The sequence below is a fragment of the Schistocerca serialis genome, chromosome 1 (genome assembly GCF_023864345.2).
Source record: "Schistocerca serialis cubense isolate TAMUIC-IGC-003099 chromosome 1, iqSchSeri2.2, whole genome shotgun sequence".
Lineage (NCBI taxonomy): Eukaryota > Metazoa > Arthropoda > Insecta > Orthoptera > Acrididae > Schistocerca > Schistocerca serialis.
Genome location: NC_064638.1, coordinates 737,487,537 through 737,500,703, shown reverse-complemented (window position 1 = coordinate 737,500,703; position 13,167 = coordinate 737,487,537).

Genomic DNA, 13,167 nt, shown 5'->3' with positions numbered 1-13,167 from the left:
CTGCATCCTAGCAATCCACCCCCAACTAGAAGTCTCTTACATTAACGTTCATATTCTTCACTGTACTAACGTACGGCGGGTCAAATGCTGCTGGTACAGATTTGGTTGGAACTGAATGAAAAGTTCTCTAAAAAACTATGAATCGCAGACAAAGTGGTAGCCGAAATGAATCGCTTCATTCTGTAATTTCATTCAGGATTTGGAAATAATCCATTGCGCTATATCCACTTCTAAAGCTTGGGTTTTTCATTTGCTTGAGTAAAACGTTTTTTCTACACACCTGGCGAAAATCTAGTGACTGTCTTGTACATTAAGGACAAGAGGCCGATAAGGTCTATAGTTTAATATGGCTTGTTTAGCTCCTTTCTTATGAAGTAGAATAATAACATTTCACCAGTTTTAGGAACTTTTATTCCTGCAGGCATCCTTTAAATTACTATTTTACAAGATCGTTTAGTATTACTCCCCCCCCCCCCCCCCCCAATTTCAATCATTTCTATTAAAGCTCCACTGTACGCGCCTTCTCTTCCCCCCCCCCCCCCCCCCTCTTTTTTTTTTTTTTTTTTTTTTTTACCTCGAATGTCTTCTTACCTTCGTCTAGTATTACTTCCGGAATAATCGTTACAGCCACATATTGTTGTATTGCAGTGCGTATACGTCTGGTTTCTTTTAAGCCACTGGAGAAAAGGTGTGTTGTTTTAAAATGGTAGTCTGTTTCGAAACGCCCATAGATATTGCATAAAATAAACACTGCTTGCCATGTTGTTGTACGTTCTGCAGCTTAGTAGATTTTACCAGACTCATTAATCTTTTATTTTCCTAAAATTTCATCAATAATATTTCACTACATGACTAGCACTTGAAAAGACAGTGCAGAGTGTCAGAGATACTTCGATGCACGTTTTAAAGCGGGGGTGTCCAACCCGCGGCCCGTGGGTCGCATGCAACCCAAAGCAAGTATCAATGCGGACGAAGAAGTGAGCATTTATCACATATCGGTAAAAAAAGAATACTTTTGGTAACTGAATAGTTTCAATTTGAAACTTCAGCTATACGATGTAATTCTCTCATCGGTCCATCCTGTTTTTCTTAAATTTTTATTTATCTATCTTTTTTCCTCTCCGACCGGATTTTGTTAGTGTCAAGTAGCCTATATTATGTGCGGCCCAAAAATACTCGTTTTCTTCTAGTGCGACCCAAGTAAGCTAAAAGGTTGGATACCCCTCTTTTAAAGAGTCTGCTGTTTCACTTTTATCCATCTCGTTTTACCTAGTTAGGGCCCGTTATTAATTACCCTGTTAATGCATCGAATTATTATTCAACAACAGGTATCAAAAATGTTTTGCAAGCAACGATTTTTCCCTATGTCTGGAATTCTCTTTTTTCAATTTTTTTGTAATCAAAGAAAAGAATTAACCTCCAGTTGATGATTACCAACCTCCAGTCAGTGGAATTCGAAACGAGACATTAACAATTTCTTTCTCAAAACAGCAGTGTTCCTCACATTATGTGACATGTGTATGTACATCAGCTATATTGGATATAACAAAACTACTCAAAGCGTTATTTAAATCACTAAAATTTGCTATCAAATTGACATTCCTCGCACTTCACGAAGTCAAAACTCCTTTTATCCCGCAGGAGTGCATAATATTACAATATTAAGGAGGTGTCAATAATTCAGAATAATCAACGAGCTTTGCACCCAAAAACAATGATTATCAATTTGGCACCTAGTAGCTCAGTTCCGCTGGGGAGAAGTCAATGACGAATGTGAGTAGTCTGTTGTTTGGTTTTATTTTATTAGTGCCGTGGGAATAGTGAAGAGCAGTGGCAGTATGAACAGATCATCTGGTCAGTAGAGTATTATCAACACGATGTCACATAAGGGAATGCAGGATTAGGTTAAATAAGAAATAAGAAAATGAGAATGTGAATAAGGTACTATGAACAGTAAGGTGAATTCATTACCGCAACCAAGATAGATTCTGCAGTAATATATAAGCCTACTAGCACTGCAAATGTTAGAGAGCTCGGAAAGAGTGTATGATGAAATAAAAGACATTATTCAGATAGTTAAGGGAGTTCAAGATTAACTGTAATGGGGACTGGAGTTCGATAGTATAAAAAGAAAAAGAAGGAAAAATAGCAGGAGACATGGACTGGAGGAAAGTAAGGAAAGAGGAAACGCCTGGCAGAATTTTGCACAGAACACACGTTAATTATTTGTAACTCTTGGTTTAAGAATCTTGGAAGGAGGTTGTATACGCGGAAAGTACGTGGGGGCATCCGAGGCATACAGATAAATAATTAATGATACAGCAAATATTACAATATAAGATATTAATCCGCAAAACACTTTCAAAATGGTTAAAATGGCTCTAAGCACTATGGGACTTAACATCTGAGTTCATCAGTCCCCTAGACTTACAACTACTTAAACCTAACTAACCTAAGGACATCACACACATCCATGCCCGAGGCAGGATTCGAACCTGCGACCGTAGCAGCAGCGCGGTTCCGGACTGAAGCGCCTAGAACCGATCGGCCACAGCGGCCGCCGCAAAACACTTTAAGGGCAGACGAAAACTCTGATCATAATTTATTGGTTATGAGCCGTAGATTAAAATCGAAGAAATTCCTGAGAGGTAGGAAATGATGGAAATAGGACCTGGTTGAATTGAAAGAACAAAAGGGTGGGGGGAATTTCAAAGGGAGTATTAGACAACAACAGACTGAAACAGGGAAATGAAAAATAACAGAACTAACAGTCGGTTTTAGCAAAACACTTTCAGGGCACACGATGACTCTGATCATAATTTATTGGTTATGAACCGTAGATTAAAATCGAAGAAACTCCAGAGAGGTAGGAAATGATGGAGATGGGACCTGGTTGAATTGAAAGAACAAAAGGTTGAGTGGAATTTCAAAGGGAGCATTAGACAACAACCGACCGAAACAGGGAAATGGAAAATAACAGAAGAGATGAAAAGTTCTAGTGCCGCTACTATTTTTTGGGATTTACTGCGGTAACTACCAACTAAGCCGCAGTAACCATAAGCCGCCGACGAAGGTGTCAGCAAGCTGCTGGCAAAAACAGGGCTCTTTATGCATTGTGAGGCGGGCCAGTCCAAGCACCGCAATCCTGTCAATGCAACAGTAAGAAAGGGCTCCTGCAAGATGGGCCAAACTGTTCCTGCGTTGCTGGGCCATGAATTTGTTGTTCCGAACACGCTGAAAGCAGTGTGTCAGCACATGTGAGGTCCTAACCCCTACAAATGACAGTCGGTTTTAACAGATGTACCGGCAGCCCTGCAGCGCCTACCGCGACAAGATGTCTGCACTAGGTACCGGAGCAATATGCACAGCGAGCAGTCGCCACGAGTTCGAGCCTCCTGAGCCGCACTGTCTACCTAGCACCTAGTCCTCCTTCCTCTGGTGCGCTGCCTCCATGTTCACTCCACCAGCAGCTAAACGTCTGCCTTGGAGGGCAGCAGATCGAGGCAGGGACGGTGCATTCGCTCACCATTCTGCACTGGCACGGGTGCCTTGGCACCACGTACGGTCCCCCACAGAAGCGATCCATCACTGGAGGCTGTCATCTGCTGCAAATATTCCGAAAGTTTTCCGCACCGCTGGCATCTCTCATGAGCCGCCATGCAACGTCTAACTAGGATGCATCGCTGAACGAGCTCCTGGTACCAATTTCCCTGGATGCAGACGTCAAGACCTACTGGCCGACAGCTGGTTATGCAAAACGCGCCGTCCTGATCACATACTGAGAGGGTGCTTGGCTGCCTCACCGTGGCGCTATGAGTGTAGTCACGTGAGTTTAAATAAAATATTTGATTTTTGATGTTGTTTATCGGAGCTGCCACTAGCCTGCAACCCCGCCACGACTCACAACCGAAACCCAGTGCTGCACAGATTCGATTTTCATGTAGCACAACGTCACAGCCGCATTCGAAGTATCATCACACAGTAGGATGAGTGGACGAACTGTTTGATTATACTTTTGCGTGCAGAGGAGATGGGGTCTAGGTGGAATATAAATGTTACGTTAGTAAAGCTGTTCTGCAAGGTGTTGCCAATGTAATTTACTTGGGCACAGCCCACCTTGTGCTGAGTCAGTGGTAGTAGTGTGTTTTAGTTGTCACCAGTATGACCATATGACTAAGTCAAGCACAGAATCGAGATGGCTCATGATGAAGCATTACGTGTAGATTGTTGTATTGTGATTGTGAGTGTGTGGGCTAGTGTTGGCTGATGCTGTGTTATATTTTCTTTTATGCTGCGAATAAAGGTTCCACAGTGACAGAGTTTGGGACACAGGGTTTAGTCCAGCAGGACACTTTACAGTTTTTACTTAATGAAATAGAATGGTTGAAAGCAGATAAGATGGAGTTATTAGGGCATATCGTGATTAAAGACGAACAGTTAGCGTTAACTGAGCAGACTGATACTCAGATGGTTCCAGTCACAACCAACTTAATTACTTCTGTTTCTGTTAGTCAGTGAGGATGTAATATCTTTCTTGAATGATGTGGTACCATTGGCATGGATGGGAGGCTTGTCAAATTATCAGTTATTGCGGGTAACGAAATTATGATTGGTTGGAAAGGCAAAAACGTTTGTTCGGTGTTCAGAGGGGTTGAGGAATGCACGGTCAATTAATCAGTTGAAGGAAGGCCGGCTACAACGGCATAAAAAGCAAAAGTGTGTGTGATTTTTCTGTGAGCTATTAAGCAGAAGAAGCATGGAGAAACAGTAGAAGGTTTCGCAAATAGGAATCGCGAGAGTAATGTAGAAATATACGAATTGGGGGACACTGACGAGGTGAATAAGATTGTTCGCCAAAAGCCATAGATAGGGCACTAGATACCTTCCTGAGTGGCCCGTCGCTCGATACGTCTAGAAAGGTTCAGACATGATCCTGCAAGACTTATACACTGCTGTTAGGCTGGCTATGGAACTTGAAGAAATTGATATAGCAACATGTGTGTGTGACAAGAGAGGGGTGCTTTCCACTAATATGAAATGTCATAGGTGCAGACGCTCAGGGCATGTCCAGAAACACTGCTGGCAGCCTCAGTGAGGTAGATATGATGTGACTGGATGCCAACAATGGGATGGTGGAAGCACTGATAAACCTAGACAAGGGGTAAGTGGACAGGCATTAAACACAAAAGAGAACCCTAAGTCTGCCGAGCAGCATTCCTGCTAAGTTTTGATGCTACAGATACGTGTGCAGAGGCGAAATGTGGCACAGTGGGAATTTTGAGAGACAGAAAATATAAGTTTCTGATGGAAACAGGGGTGCATGTGTCAGTGGTATGTCAGTACTTCATAGGTCAGAAGATATTGAACCTGCCACACCATAGGTTGCTTGGGATGAGACACAATGATGTGAAGACATAAGGTTCAGCAGTATTAAACTTTCAGATTGGGACGGTTCATTCTGAACAATGTGATGAAGTAGTGTCTCATGTAAGTAAAGGTTGCTGTATGATCTTGGGATTACACTGTCTCTTAGATCATGACAGATTTGACCTTCAGCGGCGTATGGTGGAATTTAGAGGGACGACATTCCAGCTAGGGGAACTGTCACCAGTGAAATACTGTTGCATCGTTTTTCTGACTAAGGGAACAAATCAATTAAACTGCATACAAAAGCACTAAAGCTCAATTAACATGATATTGTGCCAGGGGGCACTGGGAAGTTGATTTGATTGAGTGCAGGGCCTGAGTTGCCTATTGATAAGTTGTGTTTAATAGAGCCATTACGTTGTTTTGTTAGGATAAGCACTGTGCACATACAAGATGGAGACGGCGAGAAAATTATATACATGAATTTAGATAATTTTGGCGCAGTGAAATGAATCTTACAAAGGGACTGTCAGTAGCAAAAAATTGAGGAGCATGATTGGAACACGTCAAATGCGAATCATGACCACTGGCCGCTGCTAAATCTGCATTATGCAAGAAGGTAGAGCATCTGGAAGGAACTGAAAAGGTAGCAACATCGAATTCCAACAAGAAATGAAGCACCAGTCCATCATACCACAGCCCTTACAGGCAATTATGGAGGAGTTCATCAAGCAACAACAGCTAGCCGATGGAACAATAGAAGAGAGCGCTAGTCCATGGGGAGCCACCGTCATAGTCATCCACAAAAAGTCATCATACAGTTCCAAAAAATACAGACTCTGCTGTGACTGTTGACATCTTAATTGTAAAACGGTAACAGATTCATACCCAGAAATCAATATCATGGGTGAAACTCTCTAGCAGATTAAAACTGTGTGCCAGACCGAGACTCAAACTTGGGACCTTTGCCTTTCGCGGGAAAGTGTTCTGCCGTCTCTGTCTGGCACACAGTTTTAATCTGCCAGGGAGTTTCATATCAGTGCACACTCCGCTACAGAGTGAAAATCTCATTCTGGAAACATCCCCCCAGGATGTGGCTGAGCCATGTCTCCGCAATATCCTTTCTTCCAGGTGTGCTAGTTCTGCAAGGTTCGCAGGAGAGCTTCTGTGAAGTTTGGAAAGTAGGAGACGAGGTACTGGCGGAAGTAATGCTGGGAGGATGGGGTGTGAGTCGTGCTTGAGTAGCTCAGATGGTAGCTCAGCGTGTTCGGTCAGAGGGTTAGCCGCCCTCTGTAATAAAAAAAATGAGTGAATGGATCAATAACGAACTTCAACGGGCGTCAGGGGACGTCCGCCACGAACAATTGCAACGAACTATAACGAACAAACAGCCGGCACGGTAGCTCAGCGTGTTCGGTCAGAGAGCCCGTTGGCCTCTGTAATAAAAAAAAAAAAAAAAAAAAAAACTGAGTGGAAGGATCAACCACCGAACTTGAACGGGATGTCTTGCGACGTCCGCAACGCCGAAACACAACGATATAAAAAAAAAAAAAAAAAAAAAGGTAGAGCTATTGCTCGCGGAAGGCAAAGGTCCCGAGTTCGAATCTCGGTCCGGCACACAGTTTTAATCTGCCGGGAAGTTTCATATCAGCGCATACTCCGCTGCAGAGTGAAAATCTCATACTGGAATGTCATGGGTATCATCAATTACCTTGGGACAGTGCCGATACTTCTCCGTCACGGATTTAGGAGTGGGTGCCATTAGTTAGAAGTGGTTCCAGAGGACCAGCCGAAGACGGTCCCCTGGTGTCATTACCAATACCAGAGGATGCCCTTTGGAATAAAGAATACGCCAGCAACATTTCAGCAGATTTTGGATGAGGTACTAAGAGAGTTGAAACGTCAGAAATTTTTGATGAACCTCAATGATATAATTGTCTTCTCTAGGGATATCTGAGAGCATATTTTCAAAGGTTACATGCTGCACATCTCAAGCAAGGAGAAGTATCCTTTTGTCTTGGAGGAAATTGGTTACTTGACATATGTAATCAGTAAAGAAGTGGTAAAGACAGAACTGAGATCGGTACAAGCGGTACAAGATTTTTCAGATCCTAACCTCACTAGAAGAAGCACATTCTGAGACATCAAGGGATCACCAATTCAGTACTGTATGGAAGCGTGGAGGGTAAAAGTCGTTGGAGTAGACCAAGAGATTTATATAGTAAGCAGATTCAGAAGGATGTAGGTTGCAATAGTTACTCGGAAATGAAGAGGCTTGCACAGGATAGAGTAGCTTGGAGGGCTTCATCAAACCAGTCTTCAGACTGAAGACCACAACAACAAGGTGAATAAAGAGCTGCAGTAGTTTTGGGCGCTCTCTAATTATTATACAAAATTTGTGAAGGTGTTTGCATATGTTGCACAGCCACTCATGCAACTATTGAAAAAAGGTGCGAAATTTGAGTGGGCGAAAGAGTACCAAGTCGCATTCAATGGGCTGAAAGAATCTCTGACATAGACTCTGATATTAATTTTTTTGAGACCATCAGAAAAAGTTTGTACTGTCATATGACGCTTCCAATCAGGGAATGGGGTGTGTTTTAAAGTCAGGTAGTAAATCATGAAGAACATCCTGTGGCTTACACTTCGTGACAACTGAATAAAGCAGAAAAGACCTATTCCACAACAGAGAAAGAAATGCTCAGCTTAATATATTGAATTAGATATTCTGGTGCTGTTTGTATCGGAAGAATTTCAAGGTGGCAACCAATCATGCAGCAGTAAAATGGTTATTAGAATTGAAGGACACTTCTAGTAGGCTCACGAGGTGAGCATCAAGGTTGAGCAAATTAGATCATGAGTTGTACATAAGTTAGGCAAGACACACAGAAAGCCAATAGTTTGAGCAGGATGGTAGTAGTAATTGAGATGCTAGGCCGCAATGACCTCACTGAGTGGCAAGCAGTGTAAGCTGCTAATGCCAAGCCGGCCGGAGTAGCTGAGCGGTTCTAGGCGCTACAGTCTGGAACCGCACGACCACTACGGTCGCAGATTCGAATCCCGCCTCGGGCATGGATGTGTGTGATGTCCTTAGGTTAGTAAGGTTTAAGCAGTTCTAAGTTCTAGGGGACTGATGACCTCAGAAGTTAAGTCCCATAGTGCTCAGAGCCATTTGAACCATTTGCTAATGCCGACTGCAAGCTGTACATGGTGCTGCAGTTCAGCATTTGTGATAGCCTGTTACGTAAGTCAACCACGTTGGATTTGCACACGGTAGTACCATCTAAGCTCAAAGAGAAAGTATTAAGGGAAACACATGACCACATTCTGTCTGGGTATGGAGGTCAGTGGGCAACAAACCAGATGGCAGTGAATGGTACTGGTGGAATGGAAGCAAGAAGACGCTTTTCAATACGTAAAGAATTGTGTACAGTGTGCACAGCGAGCAGACACGAACCATAAGCAAGTATCATTAAAAAGGCTACTAGAAGCAAATAAACCATTTAGTTCTTAGGAATGGATATCATAGGCCCATTTTAACTGGAGTACAGTGGGAAACCATTTCATTTTGACTATAACTGACCACTTCTCATGGTAAGAGGAAATGATCGCCGTTCTGAATCAGCAAGCAACTATAGTGGTGCAAGCCAAGGTCAACAACACGTTGCTCAAGTTTGGTATACCTGAGATGGTAATCACAGATCATGGAACAAATTTTGTCGTACTTGATGAAACATCTGTGGCATTTGCTACGGGTTTTGAAAGTAAGAGATAGTCCGCAGCACCCACATATTAATGGCAGAGAGAAACAAGTGTATCGTACTATTGATAGAATGTAGATTTACTATGTGAACTCTCATCATAATGATTTGGAAACATACTTGTCATTTGTTCTGGCAGCTTACAAATCGAAGGTTCGCACTAGTTCTGCGTCTTCCCCTTATGAAATGATGTATGGAAGCATGATGCCTTCACTGTTTGACATGATCACACTGAAAATCAGTAAAACTTGTCTCAATGGAGTAAGGTTCACCGTAAGTTTGCTAGATGATGCGCGTGACTGCTGGCTTGCAGGTGGTGATGGCTGTCTCACATGCTGAACCTCTTAGGATACAGCACGGAAGCTAGCTGGCTGGCTTGATTCTGTGAACGGCACGAGCTGGCCTAACTACAATCTTTCTATTGATTCTCGCACATCAAATAGTTCAAATGGCTCTGAGCACTAGGGGACTTAACTTCTAAGGTCATCAGTCCCCTAGAACTTAGAACTACTTAAACCTAACTAAGAACATCACACACATCCATGCCCGAGGCAGTATACGAACCTGCGACTGTAGCGGTCGCGCGGTTCCAGTCTGTAGCGCCGCCTAGAACCGCTCAGCCACCCGGCGGGCTCTCGCACATCGTATAGCATTATTTACCAGCTTCCTTATAAACTGCCTATTATTTCGTTAATATTACTGTGATATTTTCGGAAAAAGTAAACTACTGCAAGAATTTCGAAGTTTGCAGTGAAAAATAGAGGTTGCTATAAATTTGTGTTTGGTACGTGTTAGGTCATACACTGCTGTGTACGAAACGTAGCTAATATATTGAATTTTTGTTTAAGCTTTGAATGATACTGATAACTATTACCAATCTCGAGAAAATGGATTTGAAATAAAGCGCTTCTTCCCAAATACGCGCCCAACGAAAAAGCCCCCCCTCCCCCGCCCCCCCGCCATGAACCATAGACCTTGCCGTTGGTGGGGAGGCTTGTGTGCCTCAGCTATACAGATAGCCGTGCCGTAGGTGCAACCACAACGGAGGGGTATCTGTTGAGAGGCCAGACAAATGCGTGGTTCCTGAAGAGGGGCAGCAGCCTTTTCAGTAGTTGCAGGGGCAACAGTCTGGATGATTGACTGAACTGGCCTTGTAACACTAACCAAAACGGCCTTGCTGTGCTGGTACTGCGAACAGCTGAAAGCGAGGGGAATCTACAGCCGTAATTTTTCCCAAGGGCATTGAGCTTTACTCTATGGTTAAATGATGACGGCGTTCTCTCTTGGTCAAGAGGACGTCGTTATCAGGAGAAAGAAAACTGGCGTTCTATGGATCGGAGCTTGAAATGTCAGATCCCTTAATCGGGCAGGTAGGTTAGAAAATTTAAAAAGGGAAATGGATAGGTTAAAGTTAGATATAGTGGGAATTAGTGAAGTTCGGTGGCAGGAGAAACAAGACTTTTAGTCAGGTGAATACAGGGTTACAAATACAAAATCAAATAGGGGTAATGCAGGAGTAGGTTTAACAACGAATACAAAAATAGGAGTGTGGGTAAGCTACTACAAACAGCATAGTGAACGCCTTATTGTGGCCAAGATAGACACGAAGCCCACGCCTACTACAGTAGTACAAGTTAATATGCCAACTATCTCTGCAGATGACGAAGAAATTGAAGAAATGTATGATGAGATAAAAGAAATTATTCAGATAGTGAAGGGAGACGAAAATTTAATAGTCATGGGTGACTGGAATTCGACAGTAGGAAAAGGAAGAGAAGGAAACGTAGTAGGTGAATATGGACTGGGGGGAAGAAATGAAGGAGGAAGCAGCCTGGTAGAATTTTGCACAGAGCATAACTTAATCATAGCTAACACTTGGTTCAAGAATCATAAAAGAAGATTGTATACATGGAAGAAGACTGGAGATACTGACAGGTTTCAGATAGATTATATAATGGGAAGACAGAGATTTAGGAACCAGGTTTTAAATTGTAAGACATTTCCAGGGGCGGATGTGGACTCTGACCACAATCTATTGGTTATGAACTGTAGATTAAAACTGAAGAAACTGCAAAAAGGTGGCAATTTAAGGAGGTGAGACTTGGATAACCTGACTAAACCAGAGGTTGTACAGAGTTTCAGCGAGAGCATAATGGAACAATTGACAAGAATGGGGGAAAGAAATACAGTAGAAGAAGAATGAGTAGCTTTGAGGGATGAAATAGTGAAGGCAGCAGAGGATCAAGTAGGTAAAAAGACAAGGGCTAGTAGAAATCCTTGGGTAACAGAAGAAATATTGAATTTAATTGACTAAAGGAGAAAATATAAAAATGCAGCAAATGAAGCAGGCAAAAAGTAATACAAACGTCTCATAAATGAGATCGACAGGAACTACAAAATGGCTAATCAGGGATGGCTAGAGGACAAATGTACGGATGTAGAAGCTTATCTCACTAGGGGTAAGGTAGATACTGCCTACAGGAAAATTAAAGAGACTTTTGGAGAAAAGGGAACCACTTTTATGAATATCAAGAGCTCAGATGGAAACCCAGTTCTAAGCAAGGAAGTGAAAGCAGAAAGGTGGAAGGAGTATATAGAGGGTCTATACAAGGACGATGTACTTGATGGCAATATTATGGAAATGGAAGAGGATGTAGATGAAGATGAAATGGGAGATATGATACTGCGTGAAGAGTTTGACAGAGCACTGAAAGACCTGAGTCGAAACAAGGCCCCGGGAGTAGACAACATTCCATTAGAACTACTGACAGCCTTGGGAGAGCCAGTCCTAACCAAACTCTACCATCTGGTGAGCAAAATGTATGAGACAGACGAAATACTCTCAGACTTCAAGAAGAATATAATAATTCCAATCCCAAAGCAAGCAGGTGTTGACAGATGTTAAAATTACCGAACTATCAGTTCAATAAGTCACGGCTGCAAAATACTAACGCGAATTCTTTACAGACGAATGGTGAAACGGGTAGAAGCCGACCCTGGGGAAGATCAGTTTGGATTCCGTAGAAATGTTGTAACACGTGAGGCAATACTGACCATACGGTTTATCTTAGAAGCTAGATTAAGAAAAGGCAAACCTACGTTTCTAGCATTTGTAGACTTAGAGAAAGCTTTTGATAATGTTGACTGGAATGGCAGTTATAAGAGTCGAGGGGCATGAAAGGGAAGCAGAGGTTGAGAAGGGAGTGAGACTGGATTGTAGCCTCTTCCCGATGTTATTCAATCTGTATATTGAGCAAGCAGTAAAGGAAAGAAAAGAAAATTTCGGAGTTGGTATTAAAATCCATAGAGAAGAAATAAAATCTTTAAGGTTCGCCGATGACATTGTAATTCTGTCAGAGACAGCAAAGGACTTGAAAATGGTTCAAATGCCTCTGAGCACTATGGGACTTAACATCTGAGGTCATCAGTCCCCTAGAACTTAGAACTACTTAAACCTAACTAACCTAAGGACATCACACACATCCATGCCCGAGGCAGGATTCGAACCTGCGACCGTAGCAGTCACGCGGTTCCGGACTGCAGCGCCTAGATCCGCGTGGCCACCGCAGTCGGCAGCAAAGGACTTGGAAGAGCAGTTGAACAGAATGGACAGTGTCTTGAAAGGAGGATATAAGATGAACATCAACAAAAGCAAAACGAGGATAATGGAATGTAGTCAAGTTAACTCGCGTGATGCTGAGGGAATTAGATTAGGAAATGTGACACTTAAAGTAGTAAAGGCGTTTTGCTATTTGGGGAGCAAAATAACTAATGATGGACGAAGTAGAGAGGATATAAAATGTAGACTGGCAATGGCAAGAAAAGCGTTTCTTAAGAAGAGAAATTTGTTAAAATCGAGTGTAGATTTAAGTGTCAGGAATTCATTTCTAAAAGTATTTGTATGGAGTGTAGCCACGTATGGAAGTGAAACGTGGACGATAAATAGCTTGGACAAGAAGAGAATAGAAGCTTTCGAAATGTGGTGCTACAGAAGAATGCTGAAGATTAGATGGGTAGATCACATAACTAATGAGGAGGT